The sequence below is a fragment of the Lissotriton helveticus genome, chromosome 3_2, assembly GCF_964261635.1.
Source record: "Lissotriton helveticus chromosome 3_2, aLisHel1.1, whole genome shotgun sequence".
In the NCBI taxonomy this organism is placed as follows: Eukaryota; Metazoa; Chordata; class Amphibia; order Caudata; family Salamandridae; genus Lissotriton; species Lissotriton helveticus.
This window is the reverse complement of record NC_136062.1, coordinates 228,634,003-228,654,433: the sequence shown is the minus strand read 5'-3', so window position 1 is coordinate 228,654,433 and position 20,431 is coordinate 228,634,003. Positions and strand designations below refer to the sequence as shown.

The 20,431-nt window shown below is 40.7% G+C and overlaps 1 long non-coding RNA gene across 1 annotated transcript in view; it reads right to left on the bottom strand.

Annotated features, from left to right (window-relative positions):
• Positions 1 to 896: 896 nt before the first annotated feature.
• The window catches only part of LOC144826273 (uncharacterized), a 196,249-nt gene continuing 176,714 nt past the window's right edge, over positions 897 to 20,431 (bottom strand). Inside the window, exons 2-3 of the long non-coding RNA XR_013609751.1 lie at positions 1,777 to 1,928; positions 897 to 958 (exon numbers count right to left, since the gene is read on the bottom strand). This is a non-coding gene — a long non-coding RNA (uncharacterized LOC144826273). The remainder of the gene's footprint in view (positions 959 to 1,776; positions 1,929 to 20,431) is intronic.

The window sequence follows — 20,431 nt, the reverse complement described above, 5'->3', positions numbered from 1 at the left end:
TGGACAGCGCAGCACTGGGGAGGTTTGTTTACGAAGCTCCTAAGGTGTTAATACACCTTAGGACATAAGAAAATGCAAAAGTAAAGCAATTTGTAGTAAATTAAGTAAAATATACCTGTCTTACACAAGGCTGCTTTAAAAATGCATTTACTTTTTAGTGATGATAATGAGGAAGATGGATATGAACACCTGCGGTGAGGATACTACAAACCAGCATGAGGCAGCACAAATGCTTTTAAAGAGGATGTTACAAAAATCAAATATTTGGTCATTCAATGGCCCACATTACGTATTCCCAGAATCGTCAAATCAATTTATAATTCTGAATACAAATTCTATCACTTTAGTCACACTTTAACAGATGAAAGCTGCCATATTTCTCTCTCCTTGATCCTTTAATGCAAATTGAAGTTGGAAAGAGTCACATGATACTTTATTACTTTATGTGTATGCATTGGCATATGTCCTCACAAAAAGTAACACATTATCATGCGCCTCTGTTCAACTTGAAATGTGTCAGTGAGGGAGAAAGATGGTGATTGCCAATTTTGAACTTTGAGTTTTTAAAGTCAGTCAATTTAATAATAAATTACTAATTAATTACTTCATAAAAATATTTTAAAATAAGACAAATTAATTTATATTTTAATTAACTTCCCACCCTAATCCCTTACGGACCCAACAACACTCTACCAAATGAAAAGCTAATAATTAAATGTAAACAAAGGTTATTTACACATCACAAATTAAAAAAAATACTATCAAAATAAATAACAACTAGTATAACAATATTAGCACCTAAATATGATATTTATTTAAACTATATTACAGTAAACAATATTTTAATCAACAATATTTTTAAAAATATATTATATACTTACAAAATTATAGTCTTACCTTCAATATTCTGCCACATGATATTTTTCCTTGATGTTCAGGTCTTTCATCCTCTTTTCATCTACCGGAGTACAGTGCGCCACACAACCAATGTAAAGAAATAAAAGTAAAGACATTTTGAGACATGGGGAAGTAGAAAATCAAGTAGCCACACTGGCTTACCCTGTACTATCGGGTTACATTTTTCATAACCACCTGCAGAAGAAATGCTCATACCGACCCAACAATGGCACCATTTCACCGCCCCTTCAGCAAAGTAATCCAACTTTTCTCTAACACACCACTCACATAATCTTACTACACTACTACCACCCTTCCCTTGCATCTCTGGACTGCCCATGTATTCCTTCAAACATATCCCTGGTGGGTTGAAGAACTTGGAGGCCAGTTTGTTCATGTTATTGATACTTCTACATCATGCACTATGCATACATAGTTCCACAGCTTTATATGAACCACTCTGCTAGTCCCCTGTCTCCCTCCACACAAGGGTATGGCCAAGAAATACAAGTACACCAAAATTGAAAAAATCAAATCAAAAATAGAAACAGGGGGATTAGAGAGTCATCAAGATGCACATAATGCCTGAGAGCCTAGTGACTTTGGTGGATTCAATCAGCCTTTAATCTTTTGCTGAGGTCAATAAAAGCAGTACCATTGAGTTGGTTAACAATAAACATGTTATTCAGCGCCAAGATGCCCCCTTGGGGTTGAGCGTGTGCTTTACAAATACACATGTTATGTTATGTTATGTTATACAACACAACAATTCATTACAAATGATAGAACCTTTTGTGCAGCACTCTCTTTTAAGTAAATCAAAAGACAAATAAGTCCTGAGTATGATTACAATGTGGATTCAATTGTCCATAACATTACCATTGAAAAAAATCCCAAGCTGGAATCTTCTTTTCTCATGAGCAGAAGGAGTCCAGAAAGTACATTAATTCCATTGTTGATTTATTGGTTATGTGATTCAGCAGTCATCAGCCGACACGTGTTCAGTCTTAAACAAATAGACTTTTTCAAGGCTGGAATAAGAATAATATACAAAAATGTCTAGATATATGTACCATAATCAACAAATGGTGCCAATTGCATTACATTTGTTACATTAGCCTATTCACGGAAATAAAAGGCTGACTATCTCATAGCATTAGAATATAAAAGAGAAAAACGGATTTCTTAAAATATAACATGCCGTGTACCGTGTATTTATTAAGGCCAGCCAGGATAAGCCAAACCGAAAAGATACTTGTGCAAAGAAAGTTTCACCCAGTTTCCAAAGGATTATACCTAGAAACAGTGCAACAGTCAAAGAAGGTGCACAGAGAAAAAAAGAAGCCAAGAAAAGAATCATTCTCATTGGAGGTATTGTGAAAAGAAAGACCCACAACGCAGATCAGTAGTGGTGACACACAATAAGTGTTTGTTGTAAACAAAATGTGCAAACCCACCGATTCAAATCAAAGACTTTTTTATTTCATTCTACGAACAAATTTAACTAAATCAATATGGATCTGCGTAAAATCTGGTTTGGATACCGGACTGAAACCTAATCCTTTTTTCAGTACTTTTTGCTCAGCATCCGATAATACATATCGAGATAAGTTGACAATAGAAATGTTTTCACTAAGGGCTTTAGTATGGGCACGTGTACACAGAGGCACCTCCATAGCTGTAGCCTCTACTCTGTCATTTAGATCTTTTGAGAGCGTGATGTTGATCTTGTTACTCTCCTTTCTTCCTGGTTGTTTCCTGTGGTTTCTCCCCCCTCGTCTTGTACTTTTTTCTTTTTGTAAAAGCCTGACCTGGTTCCCTTTCTGTATCTCGCTAGTTCTGCTAAAAAAGAAGATGCACCAATAGGATTATCACCTCCCCCTGCTGTTGTTATGTTGTCACTGTGTGCTTCACTAACTTCACTGGGGATGCTAGACAAGTCTCACTGGCCGATGTCGAGGCCAAAGGTGCAGCTTGATTTAGTACAGTTTGGGCCTTTGCGGTTATAAACTCATCGAATTTTTTAGTGAACGTAAAATCTCTATAATCATCCTCATCTCTCTTTAGCTTGTGCACATGTTTGTATCGAATATATACTTGGTGTGCACTTAAAACATCTCTTAAGATTTTATTTAAAAATATTGGTGGCTTTTTTCAAGTCAAAGGACTTAATTTCCTCCTCTAGTTCTTCTATTTCACTTGGGAGTTTTGATTGTTTCCTCTCAGCATGTCTTATTAGGATATCCATCATCCCAACGGATGATCCTGAATTAAGTTCTCCCATTCATTAAGTAGGTCTGGTTCTAAATCTTCAAATGTAGGAAATATGATAACTCTCAGTTCTCTAGGGACTTGTTTTATTTCTATATATTTATTTCTTTATAGTTGCTAAGTCCCGCCATCATGAGAGTTCCTGTTTGCGAATTCTTTCTAGCTTGATAAACAGCTGTTTCAATCCTCTTGGTTTTTCCTGCTCTGCTGTCGCTTTTTATCTTGAATTTCCTGTCCTGAGAAGAGTTCATTAAAAACCTTATCCTTATCATCGTCAAATACTACCATATTATATGTTGAGTAGATCTAAATTCCTCTGATTGCTTTTTGTAGATCAGATTACACTCTCAAAATAAATAATATGAGTGCCGGTACCCAAAAAATAGATCATCACTTAAAAAAGAATGGTAGTAGTGGTTCCCAGAAGGGAAATGACCGAACTTCAAAAAATTATCTTGCCCTTCTAAATGCCAATACTGTGTGAAAATAGTCTAAGCTCAAGCAAGGTGCTATGCAGGCTCTGCACATTACTACCAGAAGGTTCTACTTGCGCAATTACAAATTACTGCGCTACATACATTACAAATGATAGGACCTTTTGTGCATCAATAAATCAATCAATCATAGCATTTGTAAAGTGCACTACCTACCCATGAGGGTCTCAAGGAGCTGGGGGGGAAGGTTCTACTGTTCGAAGAACCACGTCTTGAGGAGTCTTCTAAAGGTCAGAATGTCTTCAGTCTGTTGTAGGAGGATGGGGAAGGTGTTCCATGTCTTGGCGGCGAGGTGGGAGATTATGATCTGCTGCCGGCAGGTCACTCTTCAGATGCGGGGAACGATGACGAGGGCGCGGTCTGTGGAGCGGAGCTGGTGGGTGGGGGTGTAGAGGCTGAGTCGGCTGTTGAGGTACGCTGATCCAGTTTTGTGGAGGGCCTTGTGTACGTGGGTGAGGAGTTTGAAGGTTATACTCTTGTTGACAGGGAGCCAGTGCAGGTCTCTCAGGTGGGGTGTGATGTGGCTGTTGCGAGGGATGTCGAGGATCAGGCATGCGGAGGAGTTCTGGATGCGTTGGAGCTGTTTGAGGAGTTTGGCTGAGGCTACTGAGTAGAGGGTGTTTCCGTAGTCCAGTCTACTGCTGATGAGGGCCTGGGTGACCGTCCTTCTCGTTTCAATGGGGATCCACTTGAAGATCCTGCAAAGCATGCGGAGGATGTTGAAGCAGGAGGAGGAGACGGAGTTGACCTGTTTCGTCATGGAGAGGGTAGAGTCGAGGATGAACCGTAGGTTGTGTGCATGGTCGGTGGGTGTTGGGGGTGTTCCTAGTGCAGTCGGCCACCAGGAGTCGTCCCAGGCCGAGGGGGTTGATCCGAGGAAGAGGACCTCCGTCTTGTCCGAGTTCAGCTTCACTCTCTTTTAAGTAAATCAAAAGACAAATAAGTCCTGAGTATGGCTACAGTGTAGAATCAATTGTCCATAACATTCCCATTGTAAAAATCCCAAGTTGAAATCTTCTTTTCTCATGAACAGAAGGAGTCCAGAAAGTTTGTCCATTCAATTGTTGATTTATTGGTTATGTGATTGAGCAAATATCAACTGACATGTGTTTTGTCTTAATCAAAAGACTTTTTCAAGGGTGGAATAAGAATAATATACAAAAATGTTTACCATAATCAACAAATGGTGCCAATTGCGTTCCATTTGTTACATTAGCCTGTTCACAGACAAAACAGCCTTATATCTCATAGCATTAGAATATAAAATAGAAAACCGGATGTCTTAAAAGATCACAATCCGTGTATTTATTAAGGCCAGAAATGATAAGCCAAACCAAAAAGGTAATTATGCAAAGAAAGTTTCACCCAATTTCCAACCAATTTCCAAAGGATTATACCTAGAAACAGTGCAGCAGTCAAAGAAGGTGAACAGAGAAAAAAATAAGCTGAGAAAAGAATCATTCTCATATTGGAGGTATTAGGAAAAGAAAGACCCACGACGCAGATCAGTAGTAGTGACACACAATGGGTGTTTGTTGTAAAAAATGTGTAAACCCATCGATTTAAATTGTCTGGTTTTCTAAGGCATCCCTGGCCTTTCGGTACTGCTAAACCGCTACTTCAAATTCCAAAATGGCGAGCCTTTTCAAATATATAAAAAAACTCCAACTCTATAGCAAAGAATTAGCAAAATGATAAAGTCTCTATCAAATATATATTAGGGCAAAACACAAACTCGCTAGTTACAAACCCATGTATTCAATTAAAATTCAAAAATAACCATGAAATCCCAAACCGCCACAGCTATTTCTTTTGTAAATTATAGCAAATAATTAAATGGCTTAGTACCATTTGCTTATTCCTAGAAATACCTCAGTATTGTTGAATGCATGTCATGCTCCTCGTTTTGTTCTCAAACTACCCAACACTCTTCGTATACTAAATAAAGATACTATATTGTTGATAACCCTTGTTAGCACAAAGCTCCCAAAACCGTAGTGTTCACAAAGTATACATCAGAAAAAACGTTTCTAATTACCGTAGATCCTAAAATTTGGTAAGTCTGTTATTGAATCCTTCAACGCGTGGCATGAGAAATGTAGTTATAGTCACAGTGCCGAGTAAGAGTCCATAATAAGCCTCCTCTCTGCAGAGGATATGCAATTTACATTCAAATACGGCTCAGTAATAGCCAATAAAAAATATTCCGTATAATTTCAACAACAAAAAAGGGGAATATCACAAAAACTCACCTGACCAGAGCTTGTACAATCATACCATGACACGAATCAAATGGCCAACCCTGTGTAAGCGCGTCTATTCCCGGCTCCATCTTTGAAGCCCTAACTAAGTCATGTGACTTCCCCATCCGGGATAGTCCCTGTACTATCTTATGTTGTCAATTATGAGTAGCAGTTGATTTACCTACCTTGCTCTTTCCCACCTGAAGCACTGCCCTTGCCACCTGTGGTCGTATATGCCAAGCGGTCAGTAGCAGGAACAGACAATACACATGGGTTCAAGAGTCCTGTTTATATTCTATAGTTTGCAACCCTTGTCCATTTTCCTGGTGTTTCAATAGCAAAGAGGCTGTTAAGTTTAAAAGATTGGGACAAGGGGGTCAACATGGTATTGGTCTAAGGGAACATGCTATCTCTTTTGCTGCTTCTGCAATTTTGGCAAATAAACAATCATGCAATCCGGTCTCTTAGGTCTAGTGATCAACTTCTCTTGAGAGTTCCAGCTGTGAGAAAGACCAGACAGGGTGGTAAGGCCTTATCTGTAGTAGGGCCGACTTTATGGAATCAGCTACCCCTTGAGCTGAGGCAATGTTCGGAGCATTTGAGTTTCAGAAAAAAGCTCAAAACATTCTTATTTTTAGACTAAATTACTACCCATAGACTCTGTTTAGATATCTGGTGTTTTTTGGGCGCAGAGATACTCTGATAAAGAGTCGATTCAAGCGCGTTATAAACCCGCAAATAAATAAATACTGCCTCTTGAATGTGTGATACACTCAGATAAATATATTAGAGGTGGACACTTGTTGATCAGCATCAACAGATAAGGGATGGATGTCGGTGGAAGGTTTCCGTCCATGGTTTTCCATAGTTGTGTTTTTTTACTGACAAGCGACCAGCAGTTTCCCTTATCTTGCAGGCTAGTTCACCATCTCAGGTGTTTCTCCGCATATCCACAGCCAGGACATCATAAGGCTTAAGACTAATAAGTGAAAAAAACCAAGGCAGCAGGCCTTTTCTATTCATTCACCCAGGATCTGGGACAACATCCCTGTATCCATCAGGTCTGTCTCAACACTGGTCTGATTCAGGAAAGATTTGAAGACACACCTCTTTAAAGAATATTGCATCGCAATGCATTAGGTTAACAAACCACCACCTCTCCTACCATTTGTTGACATAATAGTTGTCTTTGACACTGTACAGAGCCCTGCTGCCTTTTCGCAAGGCTTGCTCTATAGAAAATACCACATACATACATCCATCGGATGCTAATATATTTGCCCGAGGTGTCAAACATGGTGGCATGCCATTTAAAGTTTTTGTTGTCCTGAGAACTATTTTGATCATCCATGTTGTTGTTCCATCAATTGGGCAAGGAGATCTGAACAATTACTCTACTAGACGAGGCTCGCCACGCCCCGGCTACAGTCTTCCCTTTTATCAGGTCTTGAAATTTAGTGGGAGTCAGGCGGGAAGTCATGATATCATGCATCTAAAAAAAAGGGACAGTGCTACTGCTTTGGGCCAGAGTCCCTCAAATAAACCTTTTATATGCCTCTAGATGAAGTAGTCAGTAGTCGTTTCCTTTTCTAGAGACTATGTGGCACAATTGCAAACATTTGCCTACATTGAGCTAACTATGGAGTTCCTGTGTTTCTAATGTGAAACTGTTGCTTAAGTGATGGTACAGTCACCTAACTTATTAAATACAAAGCTTGGGTAATTTCATTATGGCGACTTTTGCTACCGCGTCGAAGGCATAGAGTGTGCCGGGGGGAGGAGGGGGCAGACTTCAAATCTATCACATTCCGGGTAGTTTCCTTGAAGATCCTACAATGTAAATGAAAGACCCTTTCAGCAAGGAAGATCCAATGACGTCACAAGAAAGTAACATGTAAATTATCACGGTCAGTTTAGTTTTTTTAAATCTGGTATTTGACCTCGTCTTGAGGACACAAATACACGACCTCTAATCATATTAAATTCATAAATCCAATAAAATACACTTACAATAAAAAGCTATAACTACCTGGTTAAATTTGAGGAGTAATATGAACTCAAATGCTTCTTTTGCAGCATTTAAATGGTTAAATATCAAACACGTGCACAGGGAGAGTATGATGATTCCTATTATGAAGAAAACAACTCTTTAATTTGTGCTTGATCTGTGCATTATTTGCTACTGAACTACAAGGCCTTAATGGGCAAATGTGGACAATACTGCGGCGTGATCTTTGCCGAATTTATGGCGAATTGGCCTTTAAATAATTCATACGATCGATTTCAAAGTGTACGAAATTTCACAGCCAGCAAATTAAGTATAATCTAAATTCAATGCACTCCAATTTAGAAGCCAGAGTGGGACACCCATTCAATAAAGAGAAGCTCTCTTAAGAAGTGATGTAATGCTGGTAAAGTATGAAAAGCTCAACATACCACTACTCCCAGCACTCTAGCTTACACACTATTGTTTCGCAATTTGAGGTAAAGAGCCTGTGTGGCAAAATCTCTCCCCGATTAAAGTAGCAATTTCCTTCACTTTGTTTTGAAAGGACAATCATGAGCATAAAACTTGCAAATCGGTGACATTATCAGAGTGAAGACATGCTTTTTGAAACCAGATTGTTACAAGGGGAGTATATTATTTATTCAATCTATTGTTGCAAACATCCTAACAGATGTGACGTAAATAGCTTCGGGGAAGCGTTTAGCAAATCTGTTTGCCTATAACTAATAGTATTACTTCGAGGTCCATTTTCTTTTGTATACATTGATAGAAAAACACTACCTTGGTAAGAACTGGGGATTAATCCACAGAGAAAGCATGCATTAGAGAAATTAGATAAAATCTGATTGCATACTTTAGGATTTTTCATATTCATAGTTTAAATCACATAGTCTAGGTCTTGGACTGCGAACTTTGTAGACTGGATGATAAAAGGAGAGAACATCTCAATAATGTCTCAAATACATTTCATAAAGACATGCCATGTGACCACAACACCGGAGTCTCATTAGAACCTTAGACGATAGCTAGAAATTGTGATCACGCTTGGTCTCTTATAGCTATGGCTTGGTATGTTGACTTTGTACATATAATTAGCAATACTAGTAGATATTAAAGTTATGAACTTTTTTCCTTAGTTGCTAATTATAAATAAAGGCAAAATCGAATCTCTTTGGATTCTTTGAACATTTTCTTATTATTGGCTACCTTGTTTTTTTGTTTAATCAAAATTGCTTACAGGGTGATTTATACTGCATGAAATTATTTTTTATAGTATTGTAGAAAGTTACTGTCCCTCCTTAGAATTACGTGATTGTTTTGCCTGGACACTATATTTCCCAGTTATTTTTTGTTTTCCACAATACAGGTAAGGTTCGCTGTTGCAGAATGAATTGCTTTATTCCAGAAGCGAAGTAAAAATAATGACTTCAATCACCGACCAGTGTAACTCATTAATCAATGTAGTTGCATCTACTAATTATCAAGATTCAAGGGCAGAAGAAAACGTTTGCACAGGGAGACCACAATGATAAACAAATACCTTTAAATTAATGATAAATACTCCATTTAATGTAGAACCTGGAAACATCAATGCCTATGATAGTTTTTAATTGTTTACAAAAGGACAGAGAGACCAGAAGGAGCGGGGGGCTCTGTTTGACAAACCTGAGGTAATCAGTCAATCATCCCAGTAATTGGAAAGTCAATAGAGTAAAAAAACAGTGATAACCTATCAACAAAAATAAAGACAAACGTTTATTTTTTGACTGCTTAATGAGGTTTCCAACATGTTATTGATGTTCATTTCTCTGTGGATAGCCTGAGTAACTAAGGCTTCCAATATGTCACTAAAGTTCATGCAAACTGTGGCTGCCAATTAGTTACATTTTCTAACCTCTTACTAAACTTCATATATACTTTGATAAATCTGATAACTTGGGCCAATCTTTTTCTAAAAATCAATTATAATGTAAGATGTTAAATAGCTAAAGCTTCCAGTATCTTATTTAATTCAACCAACTCCACCTAGCCAGAGGGTTTTGAAATGTATACTATCCAACAGCTGTGACAGCAATACATTCTAGTGTATGAAAATGTCACAGACACAAGCATTATAACACACAAACTAAAGTTAAAACTGCGGAAACTAAACTAAAATCTTAACCAAATTAAATAAAGTACCATCGCCTACAGTGAAAATCATTCTGTTGCCAAATCTAACAAAAATTGATGACCAATTGGTTTCCGATGGCCATTCTCTGGTAGTCCAATTGAGGTGTGCGAAGTTGTGGATTTCTCTTTTGTAATCTTGGTGAAGGCCTATAAATATATTTTCAATTGAATGTAGTTTGCAAAATTTTCACTGCTGGATTTGTAGTGAACATCAGGACTTTTGAAACAATTTATTTTGTCTAAATCATTATTTTCCCTCTAAAACGCGACTCTACACAGGCCCTACTAAAAGTAGTAAATCTGCACGTGCAGTACACCTGCAAACAGGTGCAATTTAGACATGTCCAGTAGAAAGCCAGGAAAGCTGCGCCTGTCACAGGTTTCAATGTGTCTTACTGGGGATGTCATGTGAGATGCTTTCCCATTGCTATTTCCACAATGAGGACTTGTACAGAAAGTGGAGTTCCACACTGGGGTAAAGCAGAAAGTCCCTATGGGGAAGGCTCTCCCCTTTAGCTGCACAGTTTCAGAGTGTTCTGTCCAACTTCCCACCTGTTGGAGAAATTCCTGACCATATCCAGAGTGGGAGGAGTCAGAGGGGAGTTTGCAAAGCCCACAAACGGACAACTTTGTATGTGTTCACAGACACTCACAGCAAACCAACCGCATTTTGACCTGCCTCTCCCCACACCGTGTGTGGGGTTTACTGTTGCGGAAGTGTACACGGTCATGGCTTACATTACTCAGAAGTAAATGGCTTGCAGACAGATAAGTATTGTTTGTGGGTACAAGAAAGGTGTAATTGTAGGAAATTTGCTAGTGAAACAATATCAATATTAATATTAGCTAATGTTGGCTGAACGCATTCTGAGTTTAATGAGCATGCAGCTACTTAGATCTGGTGTTGGCTGGTTCTGAGCACTGGGACGTATCCTTAGAAGGACAAGATACTATTCTTTGCAGTGCGTTCGAGTCATTAAGTATGCACCACATAGACTGAATTTTATTTGTGCCAAACTTGTAGAGATCCACCATCAGCTAGGTAAGCCATGCTTCACTGACACTGCGCTTGTGATCCCAATTCACATTTTTTATGTAATATTGGCTGGAACATGTAACTGTTTTAAAATGGTGTATGATGTTGCAGCAACTATGCCACAAGATGTGTCCTGCCGCTCAGGAGCACAACTTTCCCCTAAGCAAAATTCCACAGTTTCTCATGGAAATCCACACTTTGCAAGAAGGCTACTTTGCATTGCATCGCCATTGGCTCTCCTTGACTTGCAACACAATAGAACTTTTAATGGTGACCATTGGTTGGCAAGGGACGTAACGCACACCCCTGCAGCCTCTGCAGTGCATGGGGCCCCAATCCTTCAGGGGCCTCTCAACCCTTTAAGGGGACCCCATTTAGCTCAAAACCAATGTATAGCTCTGAGATATAGGAGACCATGGGGCCCCTCTTCCCATTCTGCAGGGGGATCCACCATTTTACGTTTCACCATTGCTGTTGGTGGGACAGACACAGCCAATCTGCCCTATTAGTGGCCTCCAGCTGCCACTCTGCCCTCCGACTCAAGATGCTCAGTTGCAAATCTCATGGAGCAGGGAGGGTTCTTTGCCCACTCTTGCGCACCAATGCAGACCAAGATGTGTTTGGATGAGGCAGCCACCCTGTGTTTGCTTGTAGCAGCCACCCGAATGAGTGAAAAAAGTAAGATAAATGGGATGAGGTGGAGGTTTCAGGGTCGTGACAAGGGGACAGCAGCAGGAGGTTGTAGTCGCTCGTTTCAGGGCCCCACACTACCACTGCTACATCTTATTTATATATAGAGTAGGCTTAACCTGCTTTTGTGATATTTCAAATTCATGTTTATTTTTAATTTAAATCCCTAAAATATTATATGCAAAACACGAGCAAATTCACCCAAAATAGCACGGTAAATTGCACACTCTAAGAATACAAATGTAAATGCCGCCAGCAAAATAGACATTAAATCCTAGGAATAAAAAAAAGTCAAATTCAGCTGAAAATTGAAAACCCTAACAGTATTGTTGATGTTAGAACATAATCACTTAGCAAGTGATAAATATTGTAATCTGAATTTCAAAGCCAAAAATATAAACATAAGCAGAAAAGGCTATTGACGTTGAGGTATTTTATTTTAGGACGTGCTATGTAGCTAGATATTTTGCATGTACGGGTTCTTTATAAGCGCAACAAGCAAAGTGGACCCGAGTCTACAGTATAGGGGATGGAATAATAAAAAAGTGTTTATTTTACTTAAAAACACACAATAGACAGCAAATTGTCTGGGGTGTGTCTAATGACCATTTAGAGGTGAATGAATATAATGGCAAAATCGGCAGCTTACTTTTATGAAAAAACTCTTAGACAATAATGGTTCAATTTCATGTAGGTAAATTTCAAACATGGGATAATATTTAAAAGTAAGAAAAATCTAAATTATACCACTAGATGGGCATTCCCATGTCTGTGAAACCTAAGAACGATCCAATGCTGTTGCTTTACCAAATTTTTCATGAACGCTTTATTTGCTCCGACTGAGTTAATAAGCAGGACATACCCAGAACCTCTAGCATAGTCCAGATGGAAAGAAAATGTACAGAGTAAATGTGACCCAAAAGTGTCCACGATTTCACACATGGAATGCTGATTAGCACCACAATCAAATCCAAGAAAGGATTTGCATTAATTTTGATACTTGTTCAATATACTGAATCCGCAAGCCCAGCATTTATCAAGTTAATGGTGAGCTGATGTAAATACATAATAACATTTTAATAAACTAGACTTTGGTGGTTTTTAGCTATTCTAACCTTTGATGCCCCTATACTTTAGAACTGTATAAAGACCCGTGCATTATACATTTCAATGTCTGGGGATGTCCTTCAAGAGCCCAGTCTCTTAGTAAAAGACAAAGAGTACAGTTGTGCTGTTATCAACTTGCATTGTGCTCGAGACATTTGATGCAACTATTACACCAAAATAATCAAAATCTGGGACCCTGCCTACCCTCATTGTTCCTATAATTATAAAGTACTTGAAAATCTAGGTGGATTAAGAGCTATAAACTTTGTTTTGGTTGAGTTAATGCACAGTCCTGGTGATCCTCAGAATTCAGAAGTGTTGGTCAGTAGATTCTGTAGCCCTATTGCTGATTTAGAGATTAAAAAGGGTCTTCGGCAAAGTGTAATGAGGACACCTTAGGTCCTGCCAAACTAGTGGTAGTGCTCAAACAGCTTAATCAATCAGTGAGCATTAATCGCTCCATTAATATATGAAATGGGTAACGTCGGATCCGATATGCATCCTTGGCAAACACTACAATCAGTTTGCCCCTAGGCCCCACTTTAAGCTAGAGCATGTATCTATCTGTAGCGGGATAATCAAGTTCGGAGGAAGAGCTTGTAAAATCCTGTCAAGAATGGACCTATGTAAATCATTACATGGCAGGGTATAAAAGCAGATTTAAGACAAATGCAAAATAAAGAACTTTTCAAATGTAAATGTTCCCAAAATGGGAGATTTGAATCTAAAAACGTCATCAATAGTGCTGACATTTTTTCTAAACCCAACCTGATAGTCAGATACTATGTTCACCTCCTTGCAGCAAAATTAAAATTTTGCTAATATAATTTGGAGAAAAAAAATGTAAACGATCAATTAAATGAATTGCTCTGTAATTTAGAGGGTCTTTTTGCGTCCCATTGTATATTCGGGTACTTTCTGCTCCAAGCCAGATTTTACAAAAATAAGTCCCTTTTGTTATTTCTGTAAACAATGACCAAGATGTACAGCCCGCAAGTCTCAGTTTCAAGCTTAACTAAATGTATTGGAATCGTACCCAGTCCTGGGTCGGTATCCTAAGCAAATGTAACACCTTGGATATGAAATTCAATATATTCATAAATATTGCTTGTACACTATGGAAGAGGGGTGATTTCACCAACGTTGGCCTCACTAACTAGTATGGGAAAAGGTTCAATCCATACGGCTTGTATTATATACATTTCTGGTCTGTTGCTGTTTGAAAGAGAACTGTGTGATACAATGTCCCAATATGATCTAGAATGTTTAGTGTTCAGAGTAGTAGGTAGTTCAGATCATTGTCCTATGATATTTTTCCCTTTAAAATTATTTTATATTTTCTATGTGTCAATGATTTCATCTTTATTGTTAGACCTAAAGGCAAAATGATAGTTTACATTTCTTAGCCTTACAAACCGTGTCATGCCAATGTTCTTTACTTGATATAAAACTGTTTGGTGAAGTGGGCCTTCAGTGTTAGAAACAATTATTAGAATTTTTTTTCTGGGCACTATTATTGTTGGGTAACGCATGCTAAGAATAGGGGGCTCTCGTGCAAGTGTTGGTAAAGCAGATTCCAAATGTATGTTGGTATTACTTGGTACTATGGCTCGAACATCTTATGTTAGCAATCCATCTCTTAAGTTAATATCAGCAAGACCCACAATTATGTGATCCTAGGAATAACATTTGGAGGATTCTTTTTTTTTACTGAGACAATAGCTGATCTAATTACTGAACAGGGTGTCTAATGTTACACATCCATTATTGGTTAGTGGATACATGTCGTCAAATTTCCAGGAGTTAACTCAGATAAGCCCACCACATATAGGAGCCAGTCAGTAGTGCAGCTAGTAGGCTGTTTTGGTACTCGGAAAGGTGTATATCGGTGGCATAGCCCAGTTGACTCTACTACTTTGTGGGCACAGGCCTTTCGTATCATGATTTGAAACCTTTGAATCCTATGCTTATTTAGCCCCAATTATAGCCATTAGAGCTGACATTATAGCACCTAGCAAATTCTCCCTGGATTTCGTTTATATTCCTATTCCTTTTGAGCTTGTCATGGTACCCGAAAGAGTAAACATTACATTGGTTAACATGTAGTGAGTCAATATTATTTTAGGGAAAATACAATGTATCAAGGATGTCTTCTCATTAGCTAGAAGGCACGTTGAAGAACTATTGTTATTATTTGGAGAACGAATAGCTAATCATGTTCCTAACTGATTCATTTTCTTAGTCAGACTGTTCACAATAGTGTCAAACTCTGCATTTGTTGAGTGTGCACATTCTAGGGGTAAGTGTCCCACTCTGATGTCATGGACGAGGAAGTGTAGGTTCTTCAAACTTGCCAGGCCCTCAAAGCGATTACAACAGTGGACTTGTAGAGTACTTAAAGTGGCCGAAGTAGTATCTTCTTTTTCTATTGTACTAAGGTTATCTCACAGGTATGGTGCATTTCCGCAAACCAAAGAGATATTGTTTGAGCAATTGAATGACTTGTGCAAGAAATATGGTTACTTGTTGAAGAGGGTGAAACTCTACTCAAGCAGAACCAGCAAACCTTTTCAGGGTCATGTTACAAGCAAACACTACATTAACCTGTGCTCAAGCCTCGGGTAGCTTGGCACAGAGCACTCAGGCTTGACTCAGAGCCAATGTGTAAAGTATTTATGCAAAACTTTAATGCATTGAAAATACTCCAACAAAAAGATACCACACCGGGTTAGAAAATAGAGTATTTTTAATAAATTAAGACCAAAAAGACAAAAATCCAATCAGTAGAACTGGAGATATAAAAAGCCAACTATGGATATCTGGTCGTGCAGGACCTTAACAAAGTCACAAGTTCAGGCTAATGGCGATAGAGAGCGGCACGGTTACAAGGACTCAGTTAGGTCCACTGAACAAAGTACCTTAGATCCAGGTTGCGGAGCATGCAAGGCCCACCGCTGAGGATGTGTCACGCAGCCAAGGATATATGTTTATATGTGTCGATTCCGAGGAGCTGTGATATGAGGTCCTGCGTCATCGTTGAGAATCTTGTTGTCGAGGGCTTGCGAAGCAAAGTCAAGTATTGTGGATGCGTCGCACAGTTAAGGCCATGAGTCGGTTACAAAGAGCAGAGAGGGTGTGATTCGAGAACCTGTGTCATCGTCAAGGCTGCCGTCTACGATAGACTTTTCGATGCGAGGGCCGGCATCAGGAAAGCTTTGCACCGGCGGTGGTTCTATTGTGGGCTAGGAGGTCGATACGGAGTCCTCTGCATTGGGAGAGCCCTCACAATAGAGGCAATACATCGGTTCAGCTCAGGAATGCGCTGCACAGCAGAGGAGATGGGTCAGTTCTGCTTGGTCCACAGATGGGATGGCAGAACACTTTTAGGCCCACTTCCAAGGGTCAAGGACTGGGGTGGTACCACTTGGGAGCATAGGCCTCACAGATAGCAGAGTTCAGGTGCTAGGTACAAGGGGGTTGGAACCCTCTATCCCAGAGGCTGTGGTCATGAGGCCAGGCAACTAGGTCTCATACTCACTTTGGGGTCCTGGAGTCAACAGATGCAGCTCCAGTCATTCTTATCCAGAGAGGAGGGCAGCAGGCAGCAGATCAGCACATCAGGGCAGCAGTTCCCTCAAGCTGCAGTTGAGCTGAGGGGCAGTCCCCTTTTTAGCAGCACCGCAGACTTCTTCCTGGTAGGGTATCCACAAGTCCAGAAGTGCACTGAAAGGGTGGTGCCTCTGGTCTATTATTTAAACCTAGTGTCCTTCCTATGGATGATGGGAGAAGCTTCTAGAGGTTTACCTTTTGAGTCCCCAGACATCCTGCCTTCTCGTCCTGGCTCCTGACTAATTACAATGGGTAGGCAGCCCATTGCAAGAAGTAGGGCTGTGCACAGCTCTGCCCTCTATTCCTGCCAGTGATGGACCGTTGAGGCACACCTTAACTCTTTATTATGTGTGGCTGTCTAGGGAGAATACATATAACCCAACTGCCAACTACACCTAGTCATGACTAAGAGACTGGCTACAGGCACTAAAAGACTAATGCAGAAAAATGCCAACTTTCTAAAAGGGTAATTTTCAAAATTGCAATTTGAAATCCAACCCTAACATTAGAGAGGATGTGTTATTACAATTCCAAAGACACCAAGCATGAGCTGGTTACCTGCTCCCATTTTGAAGTTACAGCTTCTTAAAGGTAATACGGTAATTCCAATGCTTTTCTATGGAAGAGTTAGGCCTTGCAGCAGTGGAAACAAATTTAGGAATTTTTCACTATCAAGGCATGTTAAACTTAAAATTACATGCCCTATTTTTAAATACAATGCACTCTACTCTCTGGGCTTTCCAGGGCCTACCCTAGATATGAATGATATGTTTTAAAAAGGAAGGTTTGGGCGTGAAAAAACTGTATATTTTGTTAGGTCAAAATGTAAGACTAAAACTGCACATATAGGCTGCAATAGTAGGTGAGAGACATGTGCAAATGGGCTACTAAAGTGGTTGACACAATATCAGTGCTACAGTCCCACTAGTAGCATTTCATTTACAGGCTCATGATACAGGCCCATGATACACGTAGTACCACTTTACTCAGGACTTTTAATTAAATTAAATTAAATAAGCCAGTGGTAAAGTGCATTAAATAGTAAGCCCAGCAGAAAAAGATCAACAAAGAAGAAGGAGGAAGGCAAAAAGTTTGGGGGAAGACCACCCAAAGCCTGACAAGTATAGCAAATTGATAGAAAAGTCTAACTTGAATTGCTTGGGATGTGTTGATATTTGTTGCTCACCTCTAGCAGTTCACTTAGGAATAGCATCTGAACTACCATAAGTTTACATTTTGTTAGTAGTAATTTCAGGGCCTGATGGTAAGGAATCAGGAACTAACAAGGATTCGGCCTTGGTTTGGTTACATATAAATCAGAATTCGAAACTAGTCATTTTAGTCATGTTCTAGGTACATCAATTGGATCTCCTTTTTGTTTCATGTATTTAAATATACAATTAGTGTATAAATCCCAATAGAAAATTCAATAGAAACAGACTAAAAACATTACATGATTTTTGTTTACCTCCATAATCAAACTGTGAAAAGAACATGTAACCTCCTGAGGAGGAAGCCGGGAGAATCGATTGCTCGCAGTTTTTAACTTGTGCATAAAATTTATACTTTTAAACTTACCGATCCCTCCTGGGTACTTATTATTTCTTATTTAGCACTCACGAGGCATCCCCCGCGCAGCGGATTATCGCTGCCGTGGGTTCAAAATAATTCTTGCCGCCATTCCTGGGACTCCCCAGGCCACGCCCACTATTGTTGGCCACGTCCCCCTCCCGCCAAAGACTACTTAATCGCGCTGACTACAAGCGCCAGAACCTGACAGTAACCTCCTGAGGCGGAAGCCGGGAGAATCGATTGCTCGCAGTTTTTAACTTGTGCATAAAATTTGTACTTTTAAACTTACCGATCCCTGCTGGGCACTTATTATTTCTTATTTAGCACTCACGAGGCATGCCCCGCGCAGCGGATTATCGCTGCCGCGGGTTCACAATAATTCTTGCCGCCATTCCTGGGACTCCCCAGGCCATGCCCACTATTGTTGGCCACGCCCCCCTCCCCAACGCCCCCTCTCCCCATAAAACATGTGTACCTACTGGACGCGCAGCGGACGAGCGCAGCGGGCACGCCGTCTGCGCGCCGAAGGCGCGCCTAAGGCAAGCCCGTCTGCGCCCGTCCGCGCCCGTCCGCGCCCGTCCGCGACCAAACGGGACATGGGGCATGTTACCCTGCCCATACTACCCAATACTCCTTTACTGACCTCCTCGACTTGCATGCCCCCTGGCCTCTAGCCCCGACTGCCCGCTCGCAGCTTGAGCATTTGGGCCTGGGACACGCTCGAGAAGACTTTCCTGAGCTCGATGCTTGCATGGCCTCTCTCCCTCTTCGGTCCACTTCTCACTCCCCTTCCCTTACATCACCCCCCAGTCTTGAGCTCAAAGTGAGCTATCTCAACACCCGCTCACTAGCAAAACATCAGACAGAAATTCATCATCTTCTACAGACTGACAATCCTGACATACTATTTGTAACTGAAACCTGGTTGCATGACCGATCCTCCCCTGACATCCTGGCCACCATTCCTCCTGGCTACTACATTCTTCAAGCCAACAGGGCTTCTGGCAAACCCAGAGGGGGTGTGGCAGCTATCATTAAGCTTCCAACTAGATTCTCCCTCCTTACCGTACCCTGTATTCCTCAGGTCGACTGCCTAGCACTCAGACTAGAAACCTCAGTGTCACCCCTTACTTGTGTTCTAGTATATCGCCCTCCTCAGTCCATGCCTGATTTTCCGTCTATGTTCGGGGACCTTTTGTCTCAGGTAGTCATCAACAATTCTAAAATTCTAGTCCTCGGAGACTTCAATTACTGGCCCCAGGATGAGAAGGAAAGTGCTTGCTCTGCGGTCTTCTCCGACCTGCTATGTAGCCTGAATTGTTGTCAGCATGTAAACACAGCCACGCACACGAAAGGCCACATACTGGACCAGGTCTGGACCTCCAACTTAGAGATCTCGGCCCCCCCCCATATTGCCGTGTGCATGGTCTGACCATTCCCTTATCTCTTTTTCCCTCAAAGCCCCTACCTGCCCCAGTAGGCCTCTGGAAGATAATTTCTCAGCTCGAAACTGGAATAAAGCTGACATCAGCCAACTCATCGACCTGCTCAGCACTTCCCCTCCCCCTGAATCCAACTCACTAGACACTCAAGCCTATAACTTAAACCACTGGCTTGAGTCCGCCAGCGACGTGGTTGCCCCCCTCAAACAGGTAAAAATTAGACGCCCTCACGACGCTCAGAAATGGTTTACCGAGGACCTCAAAGTTTTAAAACTCGGACTCAGACAAGCCGAGCACCGCTGGCGCAAAAAGTATGCCCCTGAAGCTAGGCTAGAGTTCCTAACCCTATTTAAAGAGTACAAGTCCTCCATTGTGCTAGCCAAAACCCTGTACTTTTCCAACAAAATTGTGGAGTCAGCTAATAAAGCCAAAGATATCTTTTCGATTGTGGAGGAGCTATCTCACCCCGACAGGGTCTCCATCAAACCCCTCCCTTCTCAGGGGTTCTGTGATTCTCTCAATCACTTCTTCGTTGAGAAGATTGAAAAAATCAAAAACACTATCTCGGCGCCGCCCCTATCTGACTCTCCCGGGTCCCTCACTAAACCCCACACAGACCCTCTTAACCCCCACTCTCTCACTCAGATCCCCCTCATCCCGGAAGCAGACTTCTCCGCCCTCCTAAGCAAAGTTACCTCAGGATCTCCCACTGACTGCTGTTCCCCCAAGATCCTATGCGAGGCCTTCACTACCTGCCCTGCCCCTCCCTTGGCACTTCTGAACAACTCCCTCACTTTTGGCCTAGTCCCTAGTACTTTCAAGTCAGCCGAGGTAGTGCCTATCCTAAAAAAAACTACAGCTGATCCCACGATCATGAGCAACTTCTGCCC